This window comes from Pleurodeles waltl, chromosome 1_2, assembly GCF_031143425.1.
Source record: "Pleurodeles waltl isolate 20211129_DDA chromosome 1_2, aPleWal1.hap1.20221129, whole genome shotgun sequence".
Lineage (NCBI taxonomy): Eukaryota > Metazoa > Chordata > Amphibia > Caudata > Salamandridae > Pleurodeles > Pleurodeles waltl.
The window spans coordinates 437,683,630-437,699,194 of NC_090437.1; positions in this window are offsets into that span (position 1 = coordinate 437,683,630).

The following is a 15,565-nucleotide window of genomic DNA, read 5'->3' on the forward strand; positions in this document are numbered from 1 at the left end:
CACCCCATCAGATTCTCATGGGCAGAGCAATGAGGTTGCCAGCAATTCTAGCTAATGCTCTTGTCAATATTACAGATGATATGGTGTTGGACTACTGCAAGGGTCTGGCTGATGTGGTTCGATCTTTCTCTCAGCAGGTGCAGGCTGTCACCCTGCCACCCATCCATGACCCAGGTCACAATCTGAGAGCTGGAGATTGGGTTGTCATCAAAAAGCATGTTTGAAGACTTGTTTAGAGCCGCGTTGGAACGGTCCATACTAGGTGTTGCTGACAACTACGACGGCTGTGAAGTGTGCAGGACTGCCGAATTGGATATCCGCAAGCCATACAAAGAGAGTGGTGAGTCCGCAAGAACATGAAGAAGTGTTGTTGAGAGCACCAACATCAGCGAAACAGGTGGCTGTACCTGAGCCGGAACAAGAGCAGATTGAACCTGAGATTGATCCTGAACTGTGGGAAGATGGATCAATCACCCCTGTAAGAGCCGAAAGTGAAGAATTACAGGAGGGTTAGCAAGAGTCTAACAACTCCTCGGATATAGCAGGAGAACCAAGCACAGCAGGGGTTCTCCCAGAAGCAGACGGTGCTGAAAAACAAGCAGAGCAAGTGCCAGATCAAGAGGGTGAAAGAGTTGAGACGGATCAAGGTCAAAGTAGTCCAACTCCTCCTGAACCCACTGCAGGTCAATCAAGAGAAAACACCATAGAAAGAGGAAAAGGGAAGAGTCCAATTCTGAAGAGAATATTGACAGAAGGAACAAGGAAAGGAGACAATTGGCCTGAATCGCAAATTGGAAAGAAGAAAGTATTGGTTATAAAGAACCAATAGAGGAAGAAGTGGACACTACGAGAAAAGATGAATTAAGTGAAGGAGAATTAGGTGGAGAACGAAGATTGAAAAGAAAAAGAGTAGCAAGTCGAAGATACGAAGGTCCTGAGTGGGCATATGCAGCAACAAGTGAATGGCAAAATGAGTTCATGTCCTTTTGCTTTGACAGAGAAGTTCTGAATCAGTACTTTGATGCAACCTGAAGGGAATCAATAGACTGAGTTGTTGAGCTAATCTGGAAAAAAATCTAAAAAGAGACTGTTAAAATAAAACCAGAAAAGACATTGATAACCTGATATGACATTTGAAAACCTGGATGTGACAAGCTGCTAACTGATTTTTGACAAAGGAGAAAAAGGGCTCCTATGTGAGAAACTGAACTGTGAAAAATAAATATTTAGCTTTTTCTTCATTTTTGATTTTTCCTATTGTACTTTATTTAAGAGTTGATTCTACTGATTCTTTACAGATCATGGCTGAATTAAATTATCTCGTTAGAAATATTAGATACTGTAGGTACATGAGTGTTGGAGTGGCAATTATGTGTGGAATAATGTTCATAATAAGGATTGTGGGAATGTCTGTTCATGAAATGAAGGAGGCTATTATTGCTTTTGTTCCTGAAACTTCTACATTAACAGGTTTAGAGATGTGTAAGGTAGATGAAAAATATTTTCATGACTGTACTAATGCTCAATGGGAGCTTTCTTCTAATGTGTTCTATTGGTTGTTGAGTGAGTATGATGAGACGATGGATGCAAGGAATTGTCTTGTGTGTACGCAAATTCCTTCCTCTGTGGAAAAAGGGGTTATGTACCATAGCTTGCCTTTAACTTATGGCATAGCTTGTAGTTTGCTACAAAACAGATTCTATAGCCAAGAGTATATCCAGTATTTCTATCCTAATTATGATCTCGTGTTTTCCTTTGTTCCTATTATTAGATATTTGAGTAAGGTAGCTAAAGAGCATGATATAGTATTAGTTAGGGGATTCATTGAGCCAACACTAACATTTGGAACTGCTTATGTGCATCAAAACAATTTAACCTGCCTATTAACCCCATTGGAAAAGAGCCTTAACTTTAGAGGGCACGCTGATGACAGAAGGAAGGCATTAAAAGAGAAGCTAGAGGAGGGGTTGGAGAAAAGGACTTATAAGAATGATTATGCTTACACTGCTATTAAAATGCAAGGCAAACTAGCTTTAGATGCATTACATGTAGGGAAGCTTTGTATATGTAGACCGAAATCACACACTGACACGTTATTTGTGGGAACGAGTGAATGTAGACATGTGTTCTTGTTTCAGAGTAAATGGACTTTTATGCTGAATGGTCAGTTACTAACTTAACTAATTCAAGCAAGGATTTGAAGGAACCAGGGGTTGGGAAAAAGTTGGAAATGGATTTGCCTCTGTGGGAAATTACTTTAGTCAAATTTGCAATGGGGTATTGTGGAAAATTGTCGAAGGAATATTAATTGTGATTGTTTCCATATTAGGATTATGGGGTACAAGCAAATTATGGCAAAAAAAAAAATTAAGGAAATCTAAGAATGATCATAGGAGGGAAGAACCACCTAGGAGACTAATTTATAGGGAAAATTTGAGGAAAGGGCAAAATACATCTGAGACAGAATTGTAAAGTGTTGACAAGAAAGGTGTGATGACATATTTAGTCATCAGAGGAGGGACTTGTGGAGCAGATATGTTAATTAAGAAATTATTATTGACTTCTATATGTGTTTATTAAATAAGAAAAATGCATAGAGAATTTAATAACAGAAAATAATGTGTGCGTTTGAAAATGTGCCCTCGGGGTATGATCACCATATGTACTAAAATAACATAAAATATGCGAAACAATGAAAATATATGAGAAAAATGTGCTAGTGTGTCATGATGAGATGTATAACCTATATTTTGTATTAATTCAATAGTTTAAGTTAGCCGTACCAGAGGCCTAGTTTCACTGGGCCTTGCTCACTCTGAACATGGAGAATTCGAACGCCTTGTAAAGGACTGGTAACTAGAGACAGAGACCTTGAACCGCTCAGAGTTCAAGTCGCTTAGCTAGAACATTCAACAATGTACCGATGGACAGGAGATGATGAAGACAATTTGAAACAATGATGTGTAGTATATGCTAAATGTACTTTTCCAGGACTTGAACAATGGAAGCACTGACTAGAGAACCATGTGCAACAATTTTGATACCTGAAGAGCCGGATGATGTCCTCATCATGAGAAGAACCAATCAGCGTTTTGTGAAATATGAGAATATGATTTGGTAAATAAAAACTACAGGTTAGAGTCATATCTTCTGACAGTTTGACCAATTAGCAATTAGTGGTATGGACTGGGAGACCCTAATAAAAAGTCATGACAAGGGGTGAGGAATCAAAACTGTGGGGAGAAAGTTGATGATGTCAGAAGACGCTGTCCGGGTGCTGATATTGGGCTCATACTCTGTGAGCCTGATCCATAGCTGATCATTTGATGACCTGGAGACGAAGACTGACTTGTTGCTGATCCATCCTGGATAGGTAGCTATGAGAATGTTGGAAATATTGGAAATAATCCTATTAATTTTCAGAAATATATGACAAAACATTACCTATGTATACTGACTTATGAGTACTATTATTTTTCATGTCATAATGAGTGCCTCTTATACTTTATATTAGCTATGAGAATGTGATTGACAATTTTATGCCTTTCCTTCTAGGTACCAACTGCACTGTTTTATAGAGATTCTCACTTAGGTAGAATTGTTCTAAATTGATGCTTTCTCTAAATTGTTTTCGCATGAAGACCCACATGCTAATGCTAATCTTGGTTAGGTAGGTTGCTAGGAGTACAGTTGACGGTGACAAATGACTAACAAACTTAATTGCTGAATTGCATTTTTAATGCTGATATTCATAGCTTATGGTGTTGCTTTACTGCATATGTTTACTTCAAGAGATGCCTTTTAACTGATGAATTAATAAAGAGTTGATTAAAGTTTGAACTAACAGATGACTTAGAATTGTAAGCAATAGGGAATAACATTTGTTAACTCTTTTCTTGAGTAGTGGTTATTTCTGATTAGAACAGTTTATATTGTGGCTTCATAAAGTGTTTATCTTGATTATTGATGTTGATTAGTGATACAATAGTCCCTGCATGACTGGGATACTCCATGCGATTCAAAAGGTTCATCGACCTATTTGCGTCCTCTTGTAAGTTTACTTACTAATGACCAGGCGCACTAGCAGGCCCATAAAATCTAAACCCAATTTCCTCCATGGCCTATCAAGGACATCTATCGGAGATAAGGGAGCTTTGGCTATCCACTTGCTTTTGTCATCCTGTGCACACAACATAAAATCCTTTACCCCTGTTTCCACTTCACGATCTAACCCTGGCCACCAATACTGTTCCCTAAGTCTAGATTTGGTTAGATTCCTACCAAAGTTACCCTCATGAGATAAGTTAATCATGTTTTCTCTTACCCCCAGAAGTGGTACAACTTTCAATCCTCTAAATAACTCATCGATACAGAAATATAATTCTTTCTTCACAGTCCCATAGCCTCTTAAGGAATCAGGAATACTCCTAAAATCAGGCCACCCTTTCACCAAAAAAGTCTACCAATATTTTCAATTCTTCGTCCTGTACTTTCACCAATCTCCACTCAACTTCTGAAATAGTCTCTTCTCTAACCCAGTTGATAGCACATCCAGACTAAAACTCCTCATCACCTTCAATCGAAGCATGTGATAAATAATTGGCTACACAATTCTTTACTCCAGGCAAATACTCCACCTGCAAATTAAGTTCTGTCAGTCCCTCTACCAATCTTTTTATCCTGGGATCAATTCTTCACCCTTCCTTGATAAGACAATTTGGACAAGGGGACTGTGATCTCTCTTGACCACAAAAGGCAAACCTCACCAGAATAATTAAAAATGTTTGACTCCACAGGAACAGGCCAGGGCTTCCCTTTCAATCACTGAATAGTTCTGTTCCACACCAGAATGAGAAGCAAAAGCAATCACTCTTTCTTCTCCCCCAACAATTTGAGACAGAACGACCCCGAAACCATTAATACTTGTGTCAGTAGATAGTATGGTTTTAGCAAAAGCATCAAAATGACCTAAGGTGGGCATCTTGCTGATGCTGTACTTGACAGAGGAAAAAGCTGAAGCACAATGATCCAACCATATAAACTCACATCCTTTCTTCAAAAGAGACCTCAAAGGTTGCACTACACACACAAAATTTGCAATGAACTTGGAATAATATTCAGCCAAGCCTAAAAAAGACCTGACACCATCTTTATCCTTGGGTTCGGGAGCCTTGATGATAGACTCTACCAGTTCCAACTTAGGGCTAATACTACTACCTTCCCCAGATATAGTGTGCCCCAGATAAGTGAGAGCTGAGACTCTAAACTTAAATTTTTCTTTCTTAACTATTAGGCCAGAGGAAGCCAACTTACATAACACCCTCCTCAGAGTTTCATCACGATCAATTAGTGTCCTTCCTTGAACAAGGATATCATCCTGGAAAAACAATACAGCAGGTATTTCACCTAATACATTTTTCATGATGCGTTGGAAACAGGCAGCTGGCAAAGCTAAACCAAACAGCATCCTTAAAAACTGGTATGCTTCAAGAGGTGTCACAAAAGATGTTAAATGCCTAGATTCAGCATGTAAAACAATCTGGTGATAAGCTGAGGATAGATCAAGAACAATGAAAAGTTTCGAACCTCCAAGATTGGCTAGCTCTTCTGAGATGTTTGGTAAGAGTTGACGATCTACCCATATATGTTTATTTAAATCCCTAAGATCTACACACATGCAAATGTGTTGCCCACCCTACAAAACTACTGCCAAAACTACTGGTGTCAACCACTCCGAAGATTCAATCTCTTAAATAATGGGCAAATCCAACAATTTGTGTATTTCCTTCTCTAGAGGTTTCATCATTAGTTTAGGAATCCTCCCCACCTTATGTACCGAAGGAAGAGCATTATTTTTGACAATGACCTTCTGCTCGAAGTTCTTTAAACATCCCAAAGTGTCACTAGAAACAGAGGGAAATTCCTTGAAAATGTCAGAGTTGTTATCAATATCGTTCACCACCATCACCTGACATGGAGAATTGGGGTCTAAACTGATGCCCATGTCACACTGATGTAGAACTCCTAGCATTAGCTGAGTGCCCCAGGTTACAACAATGAAAACATTTAGTTTTAACCTCCTTGCTGTCTTTTTCTTTGAAAGAAATAGATGTTCTGTTCTCAGAATTTACTTTGGATACAACGCCGAGATCATGTGAATTCTTGATCTCAGTGTGAGAACAACCAGGTGGATCATTGTCATTCATTTCCTTCAACAAAGAGATTGTACTTTCCATTCCTTCTACTATTGTAATCGCCTCTCTTAAATCAGGGTTTTTCGTCAAACATTTTTCCTGTTCTCTGTTGCTGTTGGTACAACGTACCAGCTGATCTCTAATCAGGGAATCAGTGATATCCCCAAAGTCACATGTGCGTGCTAGGGTAGGCAGAGCAGCTATAAAGGTACCAGCATTCTCATTCTTTCCTTGAGTCCTTGCAAAACATTTATGTCTTTCTAGAACCATATTCAATCTGGATTTAAAATGCTTGGCCAACATTGCCACAGACACATCATATATCTCTCGGTTCTCCATCAGCTGCTCCCACATGTAATGTTTCTAAACGTTCGTAAATGTTCCTGCCTTCTAATCCTAAGTTATGTAGAAGAATTCCTTGCTTCCTAACAGCTGAGAATTGTTCTCATCCAATGGCCAAGAGATAGAAGTCACATAAGTTTTTCCAACGTTTCCATGGTAACACAGGTTCTCCTTTGTCTGACAAAAAGACAGGAGGTTAAGATGCCATACTTTGTTGTAAAGATCTTCACTTCCAAAACATATGTAGAGCAGAGTAATTCTAATTAACAATGACTTATTATGTTTTTTTCTCTTCCTTTATGAATATTTTCCCAAAGAGAATGAGATTTACAGCATTCCATTTATAAATGCAAGTTTGAATTCTTCAAACTGTTCCAAAACGCAAGGCACATGTAATTTCCTCATCCAAAATGGTGGCCGAACTGGAGATCAGGAAATCAGGAAGTCTGCTTACTATTCGTCAAAGAATGACATTCACACAGCGGCGTGAAATATGGCCGGTGAGCCAACAAGAGGAATGTGCGTACTGCAGAGTAGCGCGTGAGGCAGTGTAAAAATATTAGTAATATTGCTTTTCCTTCTTTTCCAGAATGTCTGATTCACACATGTATATAAGCAGAAGTTTACTCTTGAAGCGCGAGCACACACACCACATTTTTCCTTGAATACACGCTAAGCCGGCTGGGAAGCACGGAGCAATTTAGACGCAGTTGACTTCAGCAGGGTGCTAAATAAGAGTAGACTTACAGCGATATGGTCCCAAAAAAAACTCCAAGAAACGTAGATACCATCCTAACTCCTTACAAGGAGAATGCAGTAATCTTGAATATTTTCAAACATGGGTAATTGTCAGGAAAGGTTAGTGTTCTTTGCCTGTTTCTTCCCAGACAAGTCATAGCCAGTGTTATAAAGTTGAATCCTCCTTGTTCTGGGATTCAAAGTAAGTTTATTGGATAGACACCAACCGAAGCAGGCAGCTTCCATCAAGCAACAACAAACTGGCACACAGAACCCAAGGTTACCGGAGTTCTCAGTCCTCCTAAGGTTCTGTTGCCATAACATTACAGTAGAACATAACAGTAGAACATAACAGTGTCATTGAGCGTAGTCATTGAAACCTGTTGATCTGATCACTCGTGGATCAATTTCACATTGTTTTTCTGTGATTTACTCTTGTAGCGTTCTCGACTCAGTCAAGGAATCCAGGAGTATTTCGGGTGTAACACAAGAAAAAGCCACAGCAACATCTTCGTGAATAAGGTTCCTTTCATACAGCAGTATGTCAGGGATACTACAGGGGCAGTACAGGAGTAACTAGCAAAATATTTTTGATTCAGACTCGAGTGTTCTTAAAAATATGGACATTCTTGTTTCCAATTATGTGTTTTCATTGTGCTCCAAAAAGTATCAAGAGAATCTTAATATTTTTTATTAGTATGGTAGGTCCACGTGCTCAGATTTCTTAAGTAAAGCTGATATCACGGCCAACTGTGACGGGTAGAATATGGTGTTACCACAATATTGCGTTACTACTGTCTGAAAAACATCATGATTTTTTCCATGTTCTTTTAGGTGAGCTATATGTTCTCAGACATGCGATTGTGCCTGCACATGAAGTGGCACGAGGCAGAGCCCGGCGGATTGATACGTGCTGTTTGTATGTGCCAACAAAATTGATTTTAACAAAAACAATGGACTAGATTTAAGAAGACCTAGCGCCTCCTTGCACCACATTAGCATCATTTTTTATGATGCTAATATTGCTCAACAAGGCCAAATTTGCAGCACCACATTTACAAAGTAGCGCAATGTATTCATTGTGCCACTTTGTAAACCTTTGAGCCACATTATACCTGCAACAGGCATAGTGTATGCAAGGGGGGTGTTCCCCCGTTAGGGATGGCCAAAAAAAGATTTCTTTGCATCATTTGTTTCGGCACTTTCAACACCTGCTCAGAGCAGGTGTTAATAGGGTGCATACCATTGTTCACAATGAGCCCCTATGTATGTTCAGGGTTAGCTCCAAAATTTTGGCACAAACCTTGAACAGCACATCAATAGCATCAGAAATTCTGACGCTATTGCCCCCTACCCTGGGCCATGGTGCGCCATATTTTAAATACAGCACATACATGGTGGCAGTAGGGGGCGCTAAGGGGCGCAATGAAAGACGCTCTGCACTAAGTGCAGCAACACTTTTCTTAAATCTGTCCAAATGTATTTTTAAACAGTTCCTCTTGAACATGAGAGTTGCCAAACACTGGTGCTACATCTTGGAAGAACATCTGCAAAGAGATGCAAATTTGCCAGAACATATGTATTTCTTTGCACATCTCTGAGCTGTGTCCAGGCACAACCCAATGCACCAAAGGAAGTGATTGCTGAATGCAGGTCCTCAGACCTTCTGGACATCCAGTGGAGCTCTCACTTCATTAACTCAGTTCCCTTCCTTCCTTGAGTTTGAACTGACCGAACGTACATGTTGGTTCTATATTAAACTTTATAAAAATTGATAAATAATGCAGTTGAAGCACATATTGTCTTATTATATATTATGTGTACACCCATTCACCTGCAATTTTGGCTTTCTTAGATGATTTAAACTGATGACGGTGGCTCAGTCACCTGTCCAGGTGACAATAATAAACTTGCTTCTTCCCACTATCATATGTGGGTTTCTTAAAAAAGGAGAATACTAGATTAAATAAATCTTTCACATTTTTTATAGTATCATTTGCTCTCAAGGTTTCGATTACCATACCAATGGGAGATTTTTTTACCTCTGAACCATACAAAAATATTATACTCTCCTTCTTACTTCACATTCTTCAATTGTGTAGGACCTAATTCAGAATGATTTTGCTGTGAGTAGGTGTGACTTACACTTCTGGTTCTCTTGGATTATTCCTGAATTTCAGGAGAAAGCCAGGACTACAAGATTATAATAGTGATTCACAATAAAATCTCTGCAAATCAGGTCCTCATTTTCAAACCACCTTTTGACCCAAGACATTTAGGCCCTCATTACAACCCGGGCGGTAAATCCCGTGCAGAAGACCAGCAACATACCGCTGCTGCTGCGGAATTCTGCTACAGGTATTACGACTCACAGCCTGGAATCCGCCACAATACAGACACCCACACAAGTCCGCCACACCAAAGGTCAGTGATAAACTGGCAATAACAAAACCGACACCGTCACGCCAATAGGAATATGGCCACAGTATCACGACCCACGAATCAACGCAGCGGTCTTTCAACCGCGGTAATCCATTGGCGGTACACACCGCCGTGCTCAAAATACACACACATACAAAACACAGCCACATTGGACAATTCAAATAATACACACTTGATACACATACACACACCACACCCACGCACCCAATTCAATATACAGCACACACCCACATCACCCACAAACCCTTACTACTAGAATTTTGAAAGCACGCCATAGAGAGACACTACCTAAAACAACACCAGCATCCACAGACACACAACACCATCACTTACACAACATCCACGCACCTCAAACAACACACACTAACAAACCCCTCACACATCACAACAGACACCACCTCACACATCACGCACACCACATCATAGCACCTAAACGACACCCCAGGTTTTCTGAGGAGAAGCTCAGGGTCATGGTGGAGGAAATCTTCCGGGTAGAGCCACAGCTATTCGGATCACAGGTGCAGCAGACCTCCATTGCAAGGAAGATGGAGCTTTGGTGCAGAATTGTTGACAGGGTCAACGCAGTGGGACAGCATCCAAGAACACGGGATGACATCAGGAAGAGGTGGAACGACCTACGGGGGAAGGTGTGTTCCGTGGTCTCCAGACACCAGATTGCTGTACAGAGGACTGCCGATGGACCCCCACCTCCTCCCCCACAATTAGCAACATGGGAGGAGCAAGTCTTGGCAATACTGCATCCTGAGGGCCTTGCAGGAGGAGGAGGAGGACTGGGCTCTGGTAAGGCAAATCTTTACTACCTTATCTCCCCACCCCACCTGCATGCCATCACATACTCCCACCCTCACCCCCAAACCCATCACCCCAACAACCCACAGATACCCCACCAACACAACCCACACATCCCAAAACCAAGCCCTGCATGTAACACCAATGCATGGACACCCATCACCCAAGCATGTCCAGTACAGAGACTCACTCATGCCCCAAAATCAGCAATCACACAAGGACCAAACCAATAATGCAAGCACTGGAGTAGAGGGTCACTCACCCATTGCACACGATGGCACACACAGATGCAATAACTATGCATTTACACCCCAACAGAACTTCTACCCAACGTCACCGGACAGGAGGTGCCAGACATATCCGGTCCCCCCACAGAAGAGGCCCATAGTGATGGCAGCAGCTCTGCACACCTGGATCAAGATGACCAGCCCGGCCCATCAGGGACCTCGGGACAGTCGGTTCCCCTGACACTGTCACAAGCCACCATAGAGCCTTCCCCCACAGGAAACACCAGCACAGCACCCACCCAGCTGGCCCATCCCTCTGTCCCCAGGACACGTCAATCAGCAGTGTGTCCACCACTACAGGGAACCCAGGCAAACCCACCAACCCAAGAAAATCAGGGACCTGGGGGCAGTGGCAGTGGCACACGGTTCAGGGGACAGAGGCACAGGATAACAGGGAAACTGAAAGGACTGCTGTGCGACAGGGGGAGGACAGGCCCAGGGAACCAACTCTCCATGAGGCACTCTCCAACATCATGGGAGCTTACCATCATTCCCAGGAGACAATGGCAACGGTACTGGCCAAGTTTCAGGAGACCCAGCGGCTGCAGGTGGAACACTACCTTGGGATCAGGGAGGACTTGAAGTCCATTAACACCACCCTGGTCACCATTGCAGGGGTGCTGGCAGACCTGGTCAACACCAGGAGGGACATAGTGGCACAACAAGGGGCTCCTGACACTAGCTTGGATGATGAACAGCCATCCACCTCCACCGGCGCTAGTGGACAGGAGGCACCGCCACAGGAACAACAGGACACCAGCACCCCACCCCCTGCAGATGGAGAGTCACCCCGCAAACAGTCCCTGAGATCCAGGAACAAGACAGAGAACATTGCTAAGACCCCCGCCAGGAAATGAGACCCCCCTGAATGTCACCCTTCTGTCCCACTATGTCACCCTGTCCATCCTTAAACTGCCATTGCTCCACTTCCTATGCCCCTTTGGACAATGCACCTGTGAAACAAATAGACTGGACTCTGCCATGGACATTCCTCCACCATCCCCCAGCCCATTTTACAACCCCCTCCACTTATTTGCACAGGAATAAACACACTTCAATCACAAAATAATCTAGAGTCAGTCTAGGCTTTCACAAATGCGTAATTGCAATAACTATGGAATGTCAATTTACTTGTTCACATACCAATGTATCACAGCCGTATGCCAGCAGTAAACATAGCAGAGGGCACAAAGTGGGACCTAAATCTGTGAAATGGAAAGTCAAAGTGACAGGTCAGGGTCCATACACTAAATGAAAATGACACACTTATGCTAGTTCCAACAACAGAATTAGATGTGGGAAGCAGTGGTATCTTCTTACCTGTGTCTCACTGGAAGTATTGCATGATGATGTTGTTTCGGTTGTCGATATCCTCTTTTTCTGCCTCCTCTTCTTCACTGTCCACAGGCTCCACAGCTGCCACAAGACCAACATCTGCCCCATCTCCTGCAGAAAAGGCACCTGGAGTCGCAAAGCCAGGTTGTGCAGCATACAGCAGGCCACGATTATCTGGCACACCTTCTTCGGTGAGTAGTATAGTGAGCCACCTGTCAGATGGAGGCACTGGAATCTGGCCTTCAGGAGGCCTAAGGTGCGTTCGATCACCCTCCTAGTTCACCCATGTGCCTCATTGTAGCGTTCCTCTGCCCTTGTCCTGGGATTCCTCACTGGGGTCAGTAGCCATGACAGGTTGGGGTAATCAGAGTCACCTGCAAATTTCGAGGGACAACTGTTAGACACACACTAACCCTTAGGGACAGCCCCATACCCAGAAACCTATGTCAACTGTATTGGAACCTTGGCCTCACCTATTAGCCACACACGGTGCCTCCGAGGTTGGCCCTTCACATAAGGGATACTGCTATTCCTCAAAATGTAAGTGTCATGCACAGAGCCAGGATGCTTGGCATTGACATAGGAGATGTACTGGTCTGCCAAACACACCATCTCCAAATTCATAGAAGGGTAGCTCTTCCGGTTTCTGTACACCTGTTCAATTCTGTGGGGGGGGGTACAAATGCCACATGTGTACCATCAATGGCATCAATGACGTTGGGGATATGTCCCAGGGCATAGAAGTCACCTTTCACTGTGGGCAAATTCTCCACCTGAGGGAAAACGATGTAGCTGCGCATGTGTTTCAGCAGGGCAGACAACACTCTGGACAACACGTTAGAGAACATTGGCTGGGACATCCCTGATGCCATGGCCACTGTTGTTTGAAAAGACCCACTGGCCAGGAAATGGAGTACAGACAGGACCTGCACTAGAGGGGGGATTCCTGTGCGATGGCGGATAGCTGACATCAGGTCTGGCTCCAACTGGGCATAAAGTTCTTGGACTGTTGCACGATCAAGTCTGTATGTGAGCAGGATGTGTCTCTCTTCCATTGTCGACAGGTCCACCAGGTGTCTGTACACCGGAGGATGCCACCATCTCATCACCTACCGCAGCGGATGTGCCCTATGGAGGAGAACAGCGAGCAGAGAGTCATCCAACACTGAGGTATCACAACGTCTTATTTTCAGAAACGTTATTAATCCACAATGTGCCGGTATCTCTCTATATTCCCGGCCTAGATAGGTGTGACGCAGTTAACATCCATCCCATGTGGCCTCCTGAAATGGCGGCTGCCTGACCTGTAAGGTGGGACAAGGGGATATGAGGTAACAGGGGTGTGGAATTTATTAAAATATCTACTTGTCCACAGGACAGGTTGCTTCTCAAATCTACTTGTCCTGTAAAAAGATCTACTTGTCCCTTTGGTGCCATGTAGTGTGGCGCCAAATTATGGCAGCAATCTCATTATGTAGGAGCTCTGATAATAGCCTCTCTAATTATGCCAGGGCTACTACCATAGTAGGGCTTGAATACTTGCAGTTTCAATCCCTACTGTAGCAATTTCCTTATTTTTCCACCTTTCTGCAGATCTGCATACTGGGGCTGGAGGAAGCAGTAATCAATAGTTCCAGGGCTGGAATGCCTTCGAGTCTGCAAACCTACTAACCTGCATGTTTTAAAGATCTTCACCAGCTTCTCTCTAATATTTTCCCATAATAAGAAAGGTTGGACATTTACTCCTGACAATGGCAGAATTAGAACTTCTTCCAGGGTTGGGAAGCAAGTGGCTGGAGGGAAAATGAACTTGCAAATGCTCAATAGATTTTCACATGAGCAAATCCACACATGCGTATTTACCCATACTAAAATACAGTTCACAAATATTTTATAGGGGTACGACATATACCATGGGTGCACTTTTGTGACTTTCTTTAAGAATTTGGGGCCACATGTAGGTAGGTTCAGATTTGCGACCCGCAAATTGCGAGTCGCAAATCCGAATGTAGGATGGTGTCCCTGACACAATCTGTGATTCGCAAGGGCTTCGCAAATGCACACCTCATGAATAATCATGAGGTGGGTCGCAATTTGCGACCCCCTTGCGAATGGCGGCCTCACAGGGATGGTGGCCTGCTGGAGACAGCAGACCACCATGTCTGTGACTGATTTTCAATAAAGCAGTTTTTTTTTTTTTTTGTAATGCAGCCCGTTTTCCTTAAAGGAAAACGAGATGCATTACAAAAACGAAAAATGAAACGTTTTCGTTTCATTTTTTCAGAGCAGGCAGTGGTCCTGTGGACCACTGCCTGCTCTCAAAAAATGTTTACAGTGACATTCACAATGGGGAAGGGGTCCCAGGGGGACCCCTTCCCTTTTGTGAAAGTGTTAGCACCCATTTGAAATGGGTGCAAACTGCGATTGGTTTGCGCCCGCGTTCGCAAAACAATCCTACATTGCACTGCGAGTCGCAATTAGGAAGGGAACACCCCTTCCTAATTGCGAGTCGCAAACCCGTTTTGCGATTCGGTAACCAGGTTACCGAATCGCAAAACTGGGTTTGTGCATCGCAATGTGCTTTTTGCACGTCGCAAACAGCGAAAGTCGCTGTTTGCGACATGCAAAAAGCTACCTACATGTGGGTCTTGGTCCCTAATTAGGTCTGGTGTTAAAGACATTTTGTTTTTATTAAACTTCTATTTCTCTCTCTTTCGGCTGGCTTTACTGTGAGTGATTGCATTCTTCTCTTCCACAAGGAGCATATTGGCACACAAAGTAGTTTTGTTCAGTGTCAGGAACTACAGTGGCAATCAGTGACGTAACAAAACTGGAGGGTGCCCCTTTGCAAAGAACGTGAAGGAACCCCCTCACCAGACTCACTCAGGGCAGGTGCTGTGCTGAAGGGGCCCCCTGGAGGCCGGCTGCGGGGCCTTTGTTATGCCACTGGTGGCAACGTGTGCTTTTAGAGTTCAAAAACGTTTTGGTTTTTTTTTGCCAGTGTTTGTTACAATGTTGAGGGCCTGGTAGCTCCCACAACAATAAAGTGTTACAAAAGCCATGTCAAAACAAGACACGCATTGATGAAACTAAAAGACTTATAAAAATATGTCAGATCAGTTGGCTTTGTCAGTGTTTGTTTATTTTCATGCTTCCCATAATCGTGTTGAAAATGGTTACACTGATTTTCCATTAGAAATATTTTTGGAAATACTAGCATGCATCAAAACATTTTACTAAATGACACCTCATTTGCATCTAATCAGAGAGCATTCTGGGAGCATTATACTTAGCCTCATAGCCTAAACTTTTCAAACATGTGTATACACGGTTTTTTTATTTGTACTGGAACCAACGTCAGTAGTGAAGTGTGACCTTAAAACATTTATTTACAGCACTCACCCTAATAATGAAGGT